This window comes from Pan troglodytes, chromosome 6 (assembly GCF_028858775.2).
Source record: "Pan troglodytes isolate AG18354 chromosome 6, NHGRI_mPanTro3-v2.0_pri, whole genome shotgun sequence".
Classification (NCBI taxonomy): Eukaryota; Metazoa; Chordata; class Mammalia; order Primates; family Hominidae; genus Pan; species Pan troglodytes.
Genome location: NC_072404.2, coordinates 151,538,889 through 151,551,495, shown reverse-complemented (window position 1 = coordinate 151,551,495; position 12,607 = coordinate 151,538,889). Strand labels below are relative to the sequence as shown.

Sequence of the window (12,607 nt, the reverse complement as noted above, 5' to 3'; positions counted from 1 at the left end):
ATCTCAATTCAAACTTGACCCCTCCTGCCTCCTCTGCTGAGCCAAACATCCCCGACTGTGGATCCTGCCTGCATGGGTCTCAGCACTACTCCCTACCTGAACTTCCCTCCTTCAACTTGACATTTTGTCACAACCTGACATGTCTGCCAGATACCTCCCCCTTACCTGGACTTCTAGTCTTGGATTTCATAGCTAGGCTTACTACATATCACAGGACTCCCATGTCCCAGCATAACACTTGAAGGCCTTGACAATATCTGGCCTGTCTGTGCTAAGTGAATTGAGGCATTGATCAATGAACCAGTGAATTTATTTCAGAAAGTTAATCTGTATCATTCAGATCAAACATTACCAAAATTAAACTACTTTCCTTACATAAAAGTTTTTCAATGAAATTATTTGGACATTGGCTTCAACAACTTACTTGACTTCACGATACGTTTTAAGAGTTCATCATTTGAATACAATTTCAATTTTGTTTGAGCCTGGCACATAATTGGCATGCCACAAATTGTGACGTGATAATAAGGGTAAAGCTGGTTATTAAATCAGGCTAATAACCAAGTGACATTAGACATTTATCTGGATGTGATGACATACATATGGTTCCTGTCACTGGGATATCTCCAGGGTAGAAGTGTTTATCTGCAGAATTGACAAACAGACCTTATAGGATCCATATAAAACCAAGTTTCTTAATTATGGACTCATAAAATATCTGCTGGCACAGTAGGGCAAGTTTAACTGCTCATGAGAGGATGCCATTTGGAAGATAAGAGCCGTAAATAGACCATGATAGAAGACAGAGGAGGGATTTTAAAGGGCTTGTCCCAATAAAAGGCAGACACTGTGAGGCTCACAAATCTGCCTGCAGAGAAGGAACTATTTAGTGTGAACTGGGATCCTCTCCCTTCATGCTGAGATACACTTGCTCTTTCAAGTTCTCTGCCTTTCAAACAAAAGGCAGAATTAAACCTTTTGAGGTCACCCCATGTTATCTATGATTACCCTAGCTTGGTGTTGAATAGCCTGTTTATCTGTAGCTTTTAAGCAGCTACACTATGGCAAAAAGAGGAAGACAAAACACTCGCATACACACCACACACACACACACACACACACACACACACACATATCCCTCTTATCAGAATGGACAGATGCAGAAACATATAGGCCAAAATAATTAGAGCAAAATGAGCTCAAGTTGGAACAAGCCTAGAGAAAAAATATTCCAGACATGCTAAGGGACGTTTTTCTCATAAAAAATGTGAGGACTCTGCCCTGATCCCCTCTTGAGGCAGACAGATAGTGTTGGCCCCTCCAGTTAGGCAAGGCCTGGGGCAGCAGGTGGATAAGAGCCTCTGCAGGCGCAGGTGCCAAGCAGCCTGGGTCTCCTTGGAAAAGGCAGTTCCTTGCTCCCTGCCTTCTCTTTGGTTCTTTACTTCCAAGCAGGAACCTGCTGAGGGCGAGGAGGGATGGAATCACCCAAAGAAGAAAAGCTTCTCAAATGTTTCATCTCAAAGCAAACATGGCTTTCACTTTTTGAAAAGAAAAGAAAATAAGGGCAATTGATTTTTTTTCATTGTTGTTCAGATCATTTTTACCAGTCTCTCATTTGTTGTTGAGACACAAGTTCCCCTTAACCATCTCTGCCTATGAATGTCCCTAACAATATTAGGTATGAGGAAGAAGAAACACCACATCAGAGCGGGGCCTGAAGTTCACAATGTAAGAGGTTGCTGAAAAACTTTCCATGTTCTCCAGCCACAGTAAAAGAGAGTGGTTTACCAGACAACGCTGAGTGTTAAATTGACCGGGTCTCAGAGGACTACTGTGTCTTTGATCTGGTGTTGATACTATTTCAGAAAGGAGGGAAAGTTCTCAGCATCAAGGAAGTAACAGGAGGGCTGTGCTCAGTGACTCTTAATTCAGACCCAGCTCTAAAATACAGCACTAAGGAGAGGTGCCCTGGTCAGCTTCTTCCATGCTCTCTATGGATAAGAGCCTCAGACATGGTTTTATAAGACATTTCCATTTCCAACATCAGTTTTTAATCTGTTAATGGATAGACTATTGTTGTTGATAATAACTTTAACTTTTGTTAAAGAAATAAACTATGCATAGTGTGAAAGCCGAATGACTAAAGGACAAGACACTTCTCCTCTTTGTATAATATTCTTGATTTTGTGTCTTATTGCTAAGGCAATATAAGCACATTAAGGAGGAATAGTTCTGTCCTTTACAGCTCACTGGGTTTAGCACAAAGCAGATGCTCAATTAAAAAGAAATGCTTAGTAAAATTAAACATGAGCTCTAATATCTAAGAAATATAACATCACATATGTGGGTAACACTGAGTTTTATATTTCAAAGCAAGATGCAGTCCTATGTGTTGTTTGATTGAAACAACTCTTCTTTTTTTGAGACGGAGTCTCGCTCTGTCACCAAGGCTGGAGTGCAGTGGCACCATCTTGGCTCACTGCAAGCTCCGCCTCCCGGGCTCACGCCATTCTCCTGCCTCAGCCTCCCGAGTAGCTGGGGCTACAGGCACCCGCCACCCCACCCGGCTAATTTTTTGTATTTTTAGTAGAGACGGGGTTTCACCTTGTTAGGCAGGATGGTCTCGATCTCCTGACCTCGTGAGCCACCCGCCTTGGCCTCCCAAAGTGCTGGGATTACGGGCGTGAGCCAAAGCGCCCAGCCAAAACAACTCTTTTTTTTTTAAGAGACAGAGTTTTGATTTGTCACCCAGGCTGGAGTGCAGTGACACAGACACAGCTCACTGCAGCCTCAAACTCCTGGGCTCAATTTATCCTCCCACCTTAGCCTCTTGAGAAGCTGGGAGTTCAGGTGCTAGCCCCGCACCTGGCTCTAAGCAACTCATTTTATAAATGAGAAAACTGAGACCCCCTAAGATTTGAAGTATAAAATTTTCTAACTAAGGTTAGAAATGACCAGTTTGCCGATGACAGAATAACTATTCTGGGCTGATGTTGTTCATACCACTTCCAGAATGTTGCACCCTGTTTTAGATGCCAGGCTGTTAAGAGAAATTGATAATTCTAAATTACGTCCAGAAGGGAAAAGGACCTTGAGATAATCTCTTACAATAAATAGTTCGATAAACTGTGGCTATAAGATCTATAAGAGGAAACATGATGTCCATCCTCAAACGTTGTAAAACTCATTATACTAAGAGCAGTTAAGCTTATTATTGCTGGGAATGCAAAACCAGGACCAATAACTGATTATCAGTGAGAACTGAGCTACAACAGCAGAGGTGTTCTCATGTAGTGATGACCTTTGTGTTCCTAAAGATGTTCAAGAGGAAACTAGACGTCAAATGTCAGAACCAAATGGTTCACAACTTAAGCCAAGCACTGTGCTAGGGGTTTAAAAATATTACATGTAGTTCTTCTAATGACTTATAAAGGTAGATATTAGCCTCAGTTTACAACTAGGAAAGTGAGATTCGAGGTTAAGTAGCTTAATGAAGGTCATACAACTCACAAAGAATAGCACAAGTACCATAAGGAAAGTCTACAACATTTCAGAGGCATAAGGACCATAACAGCCCCTGGCTCTTCTTATCGCTCTCACCAGGACTGGGTACTTAGGATTAAACCAAAGCAGGACATGAATTCCATCCCCTGCTAAATACTGACACTGGACCAAGAGTTAGTAAATTCATAAAGGAAAGTTGAAAAACCAAGTACCAAGCTCAGCATTTAAACTCACATCTCACAGACTCCAAAATCCAAAGTCTTCTGACTCTATTGGATGGCTGCAAGGACATCCCATCCTTTCAATTCTTGTTGGATCTAAGATGCTTCAATTTTGAGATTACTCTTCCAAGATAAGAAGGTGACGTTTCCCAAAACAGTGGAGGAAAGCTGAAAACTAAAAGACATAACAGTTAAAAATCTCTAACTAAAATTGTAAAAGGTACTATGATTCAATTATATATTGTGAACACTGTGTCTCCAGTAAAAGTCTGGTGCAGCTCAGATCGGATGCAACAAGAGTTTATTTTATTTTATTTTGAGATGGAGTCTCACTCTGTCACCAGGCTGGAGTACAGTGGTGTGATCTTGGCTCACTGCAACCTCCGCCTCCAGAGTTCAAGTGATTCTCCTGCCTCAGCCTCCCAAGTAGCTGGGACTACAGTCGCGCACCACCATGCCCAGCTAATTTTTGTATTTTTAATACAGCCGGAGTTTCACCATGTTGGCCAGGATGGTCTAGATCTCTTGATCTTGTGATCCACCTGCCTTGGCCTCCCAAAGTGCTGGGATTACAGGTGTGAGCCACTGCACCTGGCCAAGAGTTTATTTTATTGTATTCCCAACAGTCCAGCATATTTTTCTATTTATCAGGTTTTCAAATTAAACAGAAAAAAATGCTAAGGAAGTACTCTTGGCGATGTTTACAAACTTAACCTTAATCCCCCCTTTAATAGTGTTTTTACTAATACTATTACCAGATTTTCCTTCCCTGGGCCAGCAGAGTAGAGTAAAATAAACTTGGGTTGCCTCAGGCCTCAGCTACTGTCTGTAGCTGTTATTGACTCACACTTGAGCTAGCTCAGGGGATAGAAAGGCTTCAATAGCAATTACTTTTGTAACTGATTCTGCTTTTTCAGGATAAAAGGATTTATTTTAATGCTAAAAAGAAGTCATTTATAGATTAACATTAGATTTTATCGTAATAACATGAACCACTTAGCTTTTTCTTAAGGACTTTCCTATTGCATAGAAAATGTCTTGATCTGGTTCTAATTCTATTCAAATCTTTCCACAGAGTTTTCAAGTAATCCTTATATAGGAAATAAGATGGTGTTACCTTACACTTCCTGCTTCAAACACCAGAAAAACCTGGAACTTTTGGAGCCATGGCCTTCTGTGAGAGTCTAATAAAAGGTACAGGTCTTGTCCCCACAAAAATGCACATAACACATCTACAAAAAATCTTGCAAACATTTCCTTATACTGTATCAGAAAGTTTTCTTCACACAGGTGAAAAACATCTTGAGCTGAGTTCCCACTTTTTGACAACTAGCATGGGTGGCTGCCTCCAGCCTCTTCCCCAAAACTCTAACATAAACTACAGAAATAGAGAATATATATATCTAACCATATATCCACGTAAGTTATTGTACGTGTGGATTTTTTTTTCTAAGTACAATAGGCATCCAATAGATGATGTGAGTAGCAAACAGATGTCTCTCTGTTGGAAGTCAACCTTTGACAAAAGCCACACTTCCATTGTCTTCCTCTACTCCAACCTAAAGCATGAAAGCATCATTTTTAGGACACACGTTATCACCAAGATATCTCTAGTGTACATGGGTTTTTTTGCTTCAGAATATAAAAGTTTCAGATGGGACAAGTCTAACTACTAGTAAAGTTTTATTCTCTGTTGATTGAGTTTTAGTCTCACAAAATTTAGTAAAAATGATTCTTGTGATCTAACAGTAATTTCAGAATGGACCCAAATATCCTGCTTCTTCAAGTTCACTAACTTTGTATTTCCACTGGCAAGAGCATTACACAAGAAACACTTTATTTTTATGTCCTATCATGCTGTGATGGGAAAAAACTGAGGACTATTTCAGCTTTATCAAGATTTTTCCTTATCTACATTATCTACATTAACTAGGCTTGATATAAAAAATAATACAATCAAAATGAAAGGGCTCTTTTTCTTTAACTCCTAATATGAATAATGAAAATAATACTGATCATGTAATACCAAAGCACTATAGGATTATTTGCAGTTTTAAGAAAAAGAACATAATTACTTTTTTTCACTAAGATATATTTTTATGTACCTTCAAACACTTCCCTGAACCCCAGGCGAGGAGTCCTTATCCTAATAAGTTTTGCCGTAACAGAGTTTCTATGTTTTGCCATATTTTCCCATAAGAACAAGGATCAAATTTTCAGGAGTACGTAATTTACTCTTTTTTCTTTCGTATTTAAAAAGCAACCAACTACTAACATAATGCAGGCTGCAAGTTCCTTTTGCAAGACTTTTTTAATTAATAAGTTTACCTTCTTCCTGTGTATAATCTCAGATGATATGGAACACGTGTTACCCGCAATATCTTTAAAAGCAAACAAGAAATAGCATGGTTTTTTCTTCCTGTTGTAAAAATGATCAATTGCATATGTTCAAATTGTTCATTTCAGTGACTCATAGCTTTCCACAGCCAACTGCATAATTAGTGATAAGCAATAGCAATAGAGTTTATATATATGACATATGTTTATATAGATATAAAACCATAGTGCATTTTCTCAGGCTCTGTATTGCCACAAAAGAAAATTCTTGTTCCTCTATAAGGATGTCTAAGAGCAATTCTCTTAAAATAGCAATAATAATTATACCCACATTTCAGTCCTAATATGATTTCTAAATAGGGCAACATACCTGGTTATGGGCTCCCAGGTGCCACTCTGAAGCTACTTCCTGTTTTGTTATACATCGTTTTAAGGAAGGCCTTTACTCAATTCGTGTAGCCTTGTTCTGGCACAAAAAATGTCAGGAGGTTCTCTTTTGGTGTCTATTCTCTCCAATATTCTGATTTGCTCCATATGATTTACAAGCATTTGGTAACTATCATACCAACTACTCTACCAAAAGAACCCTGAAAAGTCCTACAGAGCCAGACTTTTGATCGTTAGCCATGTGACAAAGCTTTTTGCACCTGGGAAGGGATGGATTTGATAAACTGTCAAATACCATCCAATCCACAGGACCACAATGCCTTGGCCATTTCATTGCAAAAGATAACATAATGCATCCAAATTACAAAAGGGGAAAAGAATAAAAGCATGAAAGTTCTGCAATATTCTTAAACATTGCTCTTGTCTTGGTCAATTATTCATACTTACTCCTCTGTTATGTTTCTGTTAGAAGATAAACCTTGCCTTTCAGAGAAAGAAAATTGAAATTAGATATTATAAAAGACAATCATCTCTATTCGTTAAAAGCTTAAAGGGTGGCCCCAGCCGTAGGAAAGCTGTGATCAAAACAAAAGCAAAGGGCTGGACAATGAGAAAGCTCTTTGATCTATTTAAGCTAGAACACGAGGCTCCGTCACCGGCCAAAACTTGAAAGAAATCTCACCTGCAGAGGGGTGAGAAACCAGTGGGGGTAATATTTGGTTATCACTTGATATAATTGTAGTACAGAATAAAAGAAGCTTTATTGGAAAACACTTTTTCCTGGAACTTCATATCTTATCAGGCTCATGGCCTTACAAAAAGGAAGAAGTAATCAACTGTATCCTCGCAAAGAAGACATAGAAGTCTGCCTGATTTCTGGTCTGACTACCCTATAATTTTACCCTAGAATAATAGAAATTGAGCCATAAGTCAAAATATTTAATCTTAATACAATTGTGTAAACAATCCATCAAGGGTATGTAGTTTGTAATAACAGCCCTAAATATTACAACTTAAATATGAGTTGTCAATAAAGAAAAATACTGAAAGCAACTTAATCAGTGAAACTTTGTTCTGTAATCCTGTAATAGACATTAAAGGAAATATTCAATACAAGGACACTGAATTCTAAAAGAACTCAATTCTGGCATTTTCTAAAAGGATTTAATATATTTTGACAATAACTCAATCTAAACATATAGATGTATTTTATATATACATTTTTCTACATTAGAAGCAGTTTGATTCACAGGCTGAGTTTCTAAGAAAAACAAATAAGCAGACACTTTCAATTATTTTAAGAGAAGCCCTGAACCAATTAACATATTCTTACTACAGATACTTGTAAGGTGCTTAACCTGATAAGCACATAATCAAAATAATAATTAAGGAGCAAAATAGAAGAAGTGGAAAAGCAGAGATGTTTTAAGGAGAGAAATTAAATGCAGCTTTTGTGTTGTGATATTTCCAAGAGCATTATAGGTTTGGGTTCTGAGGCCAGTTCTCAAGAAGTTCATTACATTTTCTTAACAATTTTGACCAAAATTAACACGAGCTGTTCCCAAGAGGATGGCAGTGTCTAAATGAGGACCTCATTGTCCAAACCTCCTCCTATCATGGTTGCTGGGTATCAATTTACTTCTCCACTCACTGTGTTTTTAGAAATAAAGCACAACAGTATGCTTTAAAATAAGTACACCTAAAAATAATAAGACACTTTTTAAATTTTTCTTTAAGTTTTGGGGTACATGTACAGAATATGCAGGTTTGTTACCATAGCTATACATGTGCTATGATGGTTTGTTGAACCTATCAACCCATCATCTAGGTTTTAAGCCCTGCATGCATTAGGGATTTGTCCTAACGCTCTCCCCCTCCCCTTGCCCCTCACCCTCCGACAGGCCCCAGTGTGTGATGTTCCCTACATCGTGTCCATGCGTTCTCATTGTTCAACTCCCACTTATGAGTGAGAACACGTGTTTGGTTTTCTGTTTCTGTGTTAGTTTGCTGAGGATTATGATTTCTAGCTTCATCCATGTCCCTGCAAAGGACATGAACTCATCCTTTTTTATAGCTGCATAGTATTCAATGGGGTATATGTGCCACATTTTCTTTATCGAGTCTGTCATTGATGGACATTTGGGTTAGTTCCAAAGGACACACTATTAATTAACATTTCTGCTCATTATTTAAGCAAAGACATACAATTAGAGCAATTCTTAAAGAATTTCAAATACCTAAAGATAATCTATTTTCTCAGTTTCTGAAGGTTGGAAGGGTTGAATTTTGCTTCTCTGTATACAAAAAAATAATAATAATAAAATGAAGCAGTTGTATGTTTTTAAGAACTAACTAGATTCCTTAAGAAAACTGTGATTATCAGAGTCCCAGGCCTCTAAGGAAGTAAAGAAGGGACTGTCACAAACAGTGGGAGGTAGTTAGGACATAGGGCTTCCTTCTTCTTGCTTCACTCCATCCCACATTTATCTGTTTTCTACACTGGCATTCCACATAACATTTTATCTGAAAATAGAATTCTGCTTTAGAACAAAGGCCGTTTTTAAGGAAATGATGACTATAGATGGTCAGGTGGACATTTTCTAGGATGAAGAGAATTAAAGTGATGATAAGAGAAAAAATAGAGGGAACTAGGGTTAAATATACTATAGCCAATCTCTTTCAAAACTTCATTAGCTTAAATCTTTTAAAAATTTACTAGTTGAGTTATGCAATTCCATTACTCTCAACACAGGGTATATAAAACTGGTGTATAGCTGTGACGCTTAGTTTTATAGATCAACTTCGCTGGGCTAAGGGATGCCCAGATAGCTGGCAAAATGTTGTTTCTGGGTGTGTCTGTAACAGTGTTTCCAGATGAGATTAGCATTTGAATCAGTAGACTGAGTAAAGCAGGTCTGCTCTCAGCAATGTGGTGAGCATCATCCAATCCATTCAGGGCCCAAATAGAATAATCAGAGAAAAAGCAAATTATCTCTCTTCTTGAGCCAGGACATCCAAATTATCTTGCCCTCAACATCAGAGCTCCTGGTTCCTGGGCTCAAACCAAGAGTGACAGCATCAGTTATCCTGGTTCTCAGGCCTTTGGACTCAGACTGAATTATATCACCAGCTTTCCTGGTTCTCCAGCTTGAAAACCACAGATGGTGGTACTTCTCAGACTCTATAATCATGTGAATAAGCAATTCCCATAATAGATAGATAGATAGATTAGATAGATAGATAGATAGATAGATAGATAGATAGATAGATAGATAGATAGAGATATTCTACTGGTTCTGTTTTTCCAGAGAACTCTAACACAACAGCCATGTGTCACTGTGTACATAAAGCCACAGAATAAAGAAATGTCAGCTGATATTATTATTATTCCTAGAGTGTTAATCTTATTTAATACTAATGAATTGTATTAAAACAAACCTGGTTATATTATTAAATAAATCTAAAGTTCAGTAAATTTTAAGATAAAACCCAAATCTTCTCAGAGATGATGTACTTGCAGAGGGCCACTGTGGTCTATATCCCCAAGCTCCCACAGCTGTGCACTTGCTCTACATCACCACTTAGAGTAGTTCTCGTTGCAGAACACCAAATACAATGAAGCCCATGATAGCATGGCCCATGATGATGCTAAGTGGAATACAAAGTGATTGGCTATTGGTTCCCAACCCGTATTCTCAAAAGAGGTGAGCTGATGTTATCTTCTGCAGTAGAGAAGGGGAGAAAAGAAAGAAATTATCACTATGTATTTGTTTATAATCACCAGACTATTTCTATATAGCTGTTAATAAAACAAGGTTATTTTTTTCTTTTTTTCCTACAGCAACTGGTAGGCTGACCAAAAAATGTTGTTTTACATTATCCCTGCAATAATGAGACTCTACATTTTATGCAATTCAACTGTTCAAATATTCTTTATAGCATTATGCAGGAGTTTGTTGCACTTAATCTCCCTGGACTCTTTATTGACCAAGACAACAACCTATCTAGATTGTAGTTGTCTTGTCTATAAAATGAAAACTTGAGTACCTTAGGGAGGATAACTTTGATACACAAATGCTTTCCCTTTCCCTCATGACCATGGCAGACATGAGCCTGGATGTAGTCTTGAAGCCCTTCTCCCTGTTTTCCAAGAAATCAAATCCAGCAACTGGGGGTGGATTATAAACTATATTTGCCATCTCTGGGATGGCTTATCTCCAAGTATTCTCCAAGCTCTAAGATTTATAAGTGATATGCTGAACAGGAGTCACAAACACATAGCCCCTCTCTGTCCAGAGCCTTTCTTTGGCTCCTGCTATGTATAGGAAGGAATGCCAACCAGCCACCCTGGCCATAAGGTAGAATGCAGAAATCCAAAGTAATTATCTACAAGATGGACACAGGGAAAGCCCCAACCAGCTCTGAGACCTCCCTCTCGGGCACTAGATTTTCTCCTTTGTTATTTGAACAGAAGGTGCACACGGAAAAGCGCATGTGGAAAAAGTGTGACAACTTGAGGAACTTGAGATCAAGCAAGATCTTGTATGTTTAAAAAACTGAGCTATCGGCCGGGTGCGGTGGCTCACGCCTGTAATCCCAGCACTTTGGGAGGCCAAGGTGGGCGCATCGTGAGGTCAGGAGATCGAGACCATCCTGGATAACGCGGTGAAACCCCGTCTCTACTAAAAATATAAAAAATTAGCCGGGCATGGTGGCGGGCGCCTGTAGTCCCAGCTGCTCAAGAGGCAGAGGCAGGAGAACGGCGTGAACCCAAGAGGCGGAGCTTGCACTGAGCCGAGATCGCGCCACTGCACTCCAGCCCGGGCGATAGAGCCAGACTCCGTCTCGAAAAAAAAAAAAAAAAAACTGAGCTATCATTCCACTTCTCCAGAAGTCTTCTATATAACCTAATCAAAAATAGAACCAGGTCCCAAAGTAACAGGGACATGGAGGTTAGAAAGGGTAAGTCACTTTCCCAAAGTTACTGAATTTAGGAGTTAAGAAAAATGGCTTCTAGTTTTTTCTCACTTCATGCCATGTTCAAAGAGGGCACAGTTTGGATTAGAAAGACTGGTGTTTAAAGTTGTGCTTTTCGTCTATATTTAGCTTAAGCAAGCCTCTTAGCTCCCGTTTCTTCATTTATATTCTATCTAGTGAAGGATTGATAATGGCTCTCTCAAATGTTTGTTGTGAGGATTAGAATTTAGCTGTGTAAAGCAACGCCTAGCATAGTCCGTGGCACTTGCCCAGCATTTTAAATGTTATAGCCATTTGCAGTGGATCAGTCGAGCAGCAGACACAGATGTGTTAAAGGAGAAGGAGAAGTCAATGGTTAACTTTGAGATTTATCAAAGGGAGGACTTTGGGGGCAGTAATGCTGCTAGCCAAGATAGGAAATGTTAATTTCCATTAAATAATAACATGTCTCAGAGGAAAACAATATTAAATGAACTTTCAAGGAATAGAGATTGCTAAGCTTCAAGAGACTTGCAAAAATCAGTTCATGTCTCTGCCTTATGTAGGCAAACAATTCAGAACAAATAGTTGTCTCTTTTCTTCTTTAAGGTCACTAAGGAAAGAACACACGCAATTTCTCTGTACATTCTATTTCAGTTTGATCCCTTTACGGTCCTGAAGATCTTCATTAGATCCAACTGCAATCTCTCCTGCCTTAGTGTAAGCCTTTTTCATCTTATTCTGTCCTTTGCTGATAGAAAACTTCTTCAGTTTTATGGGACTAAAACTCTTCCTAGATGGTAGTTATCCTTCACTATCTCTTCCAAAAGCAAACCAATCTCTCTTATTTCTGTTTTCTCCACAGTATCATTTTCCAGCTCATTATTCACCATTTTCATTCTTTCTTAAACCTTCTTCCCTTTTGTTACATTTTTAATAAGAGATGATAATGATGAAAATTATTTTAATACTTTGGAAAATCAACTTTCTTATCCTTCAACTTGTCAAATTCTTCCTCTTCTCCATCCAAACATAGCAAAACAATTATTTAACCCTGATGTTTTACTCCCTGGGAAGCTTGAATTTTGTGTAATTGGCTGTTAAATGACCCATGTGCAGAAAGATATATAAAATGTTTGAAAATGTGTTTTTAAATTCCTCCCTCAGATTATTCACATGCTAATAATAGTAACAACTCTTTG

At 38.5% G+C, this 12,607-nt stretch overlaps 1 long non-coding RNA gene across 3 annotated transcripts in view; it reads right to left on the bottom strand.

Moving 5' to 3' along the window:
- Positions 1-12,607, bottom strand: part of LOC107975956 (uncharacterized) — a 345,182-nt gene that overhangs the window by 255,744 nt on the left and 76,831 nt on the right. For all 3 annotated transcript variants that reach the window (XR_010159010.1, XR_010159011.1, XR_001719528.1), the window contains exon 2: positions 3,739-3,900. This is a non-coding gene — a long non-coding RNA (uncharacterized LOC107975956). The remainder of the gene's footprint in view (positions 1-3,738; positions 3,901-12,607) is intronic.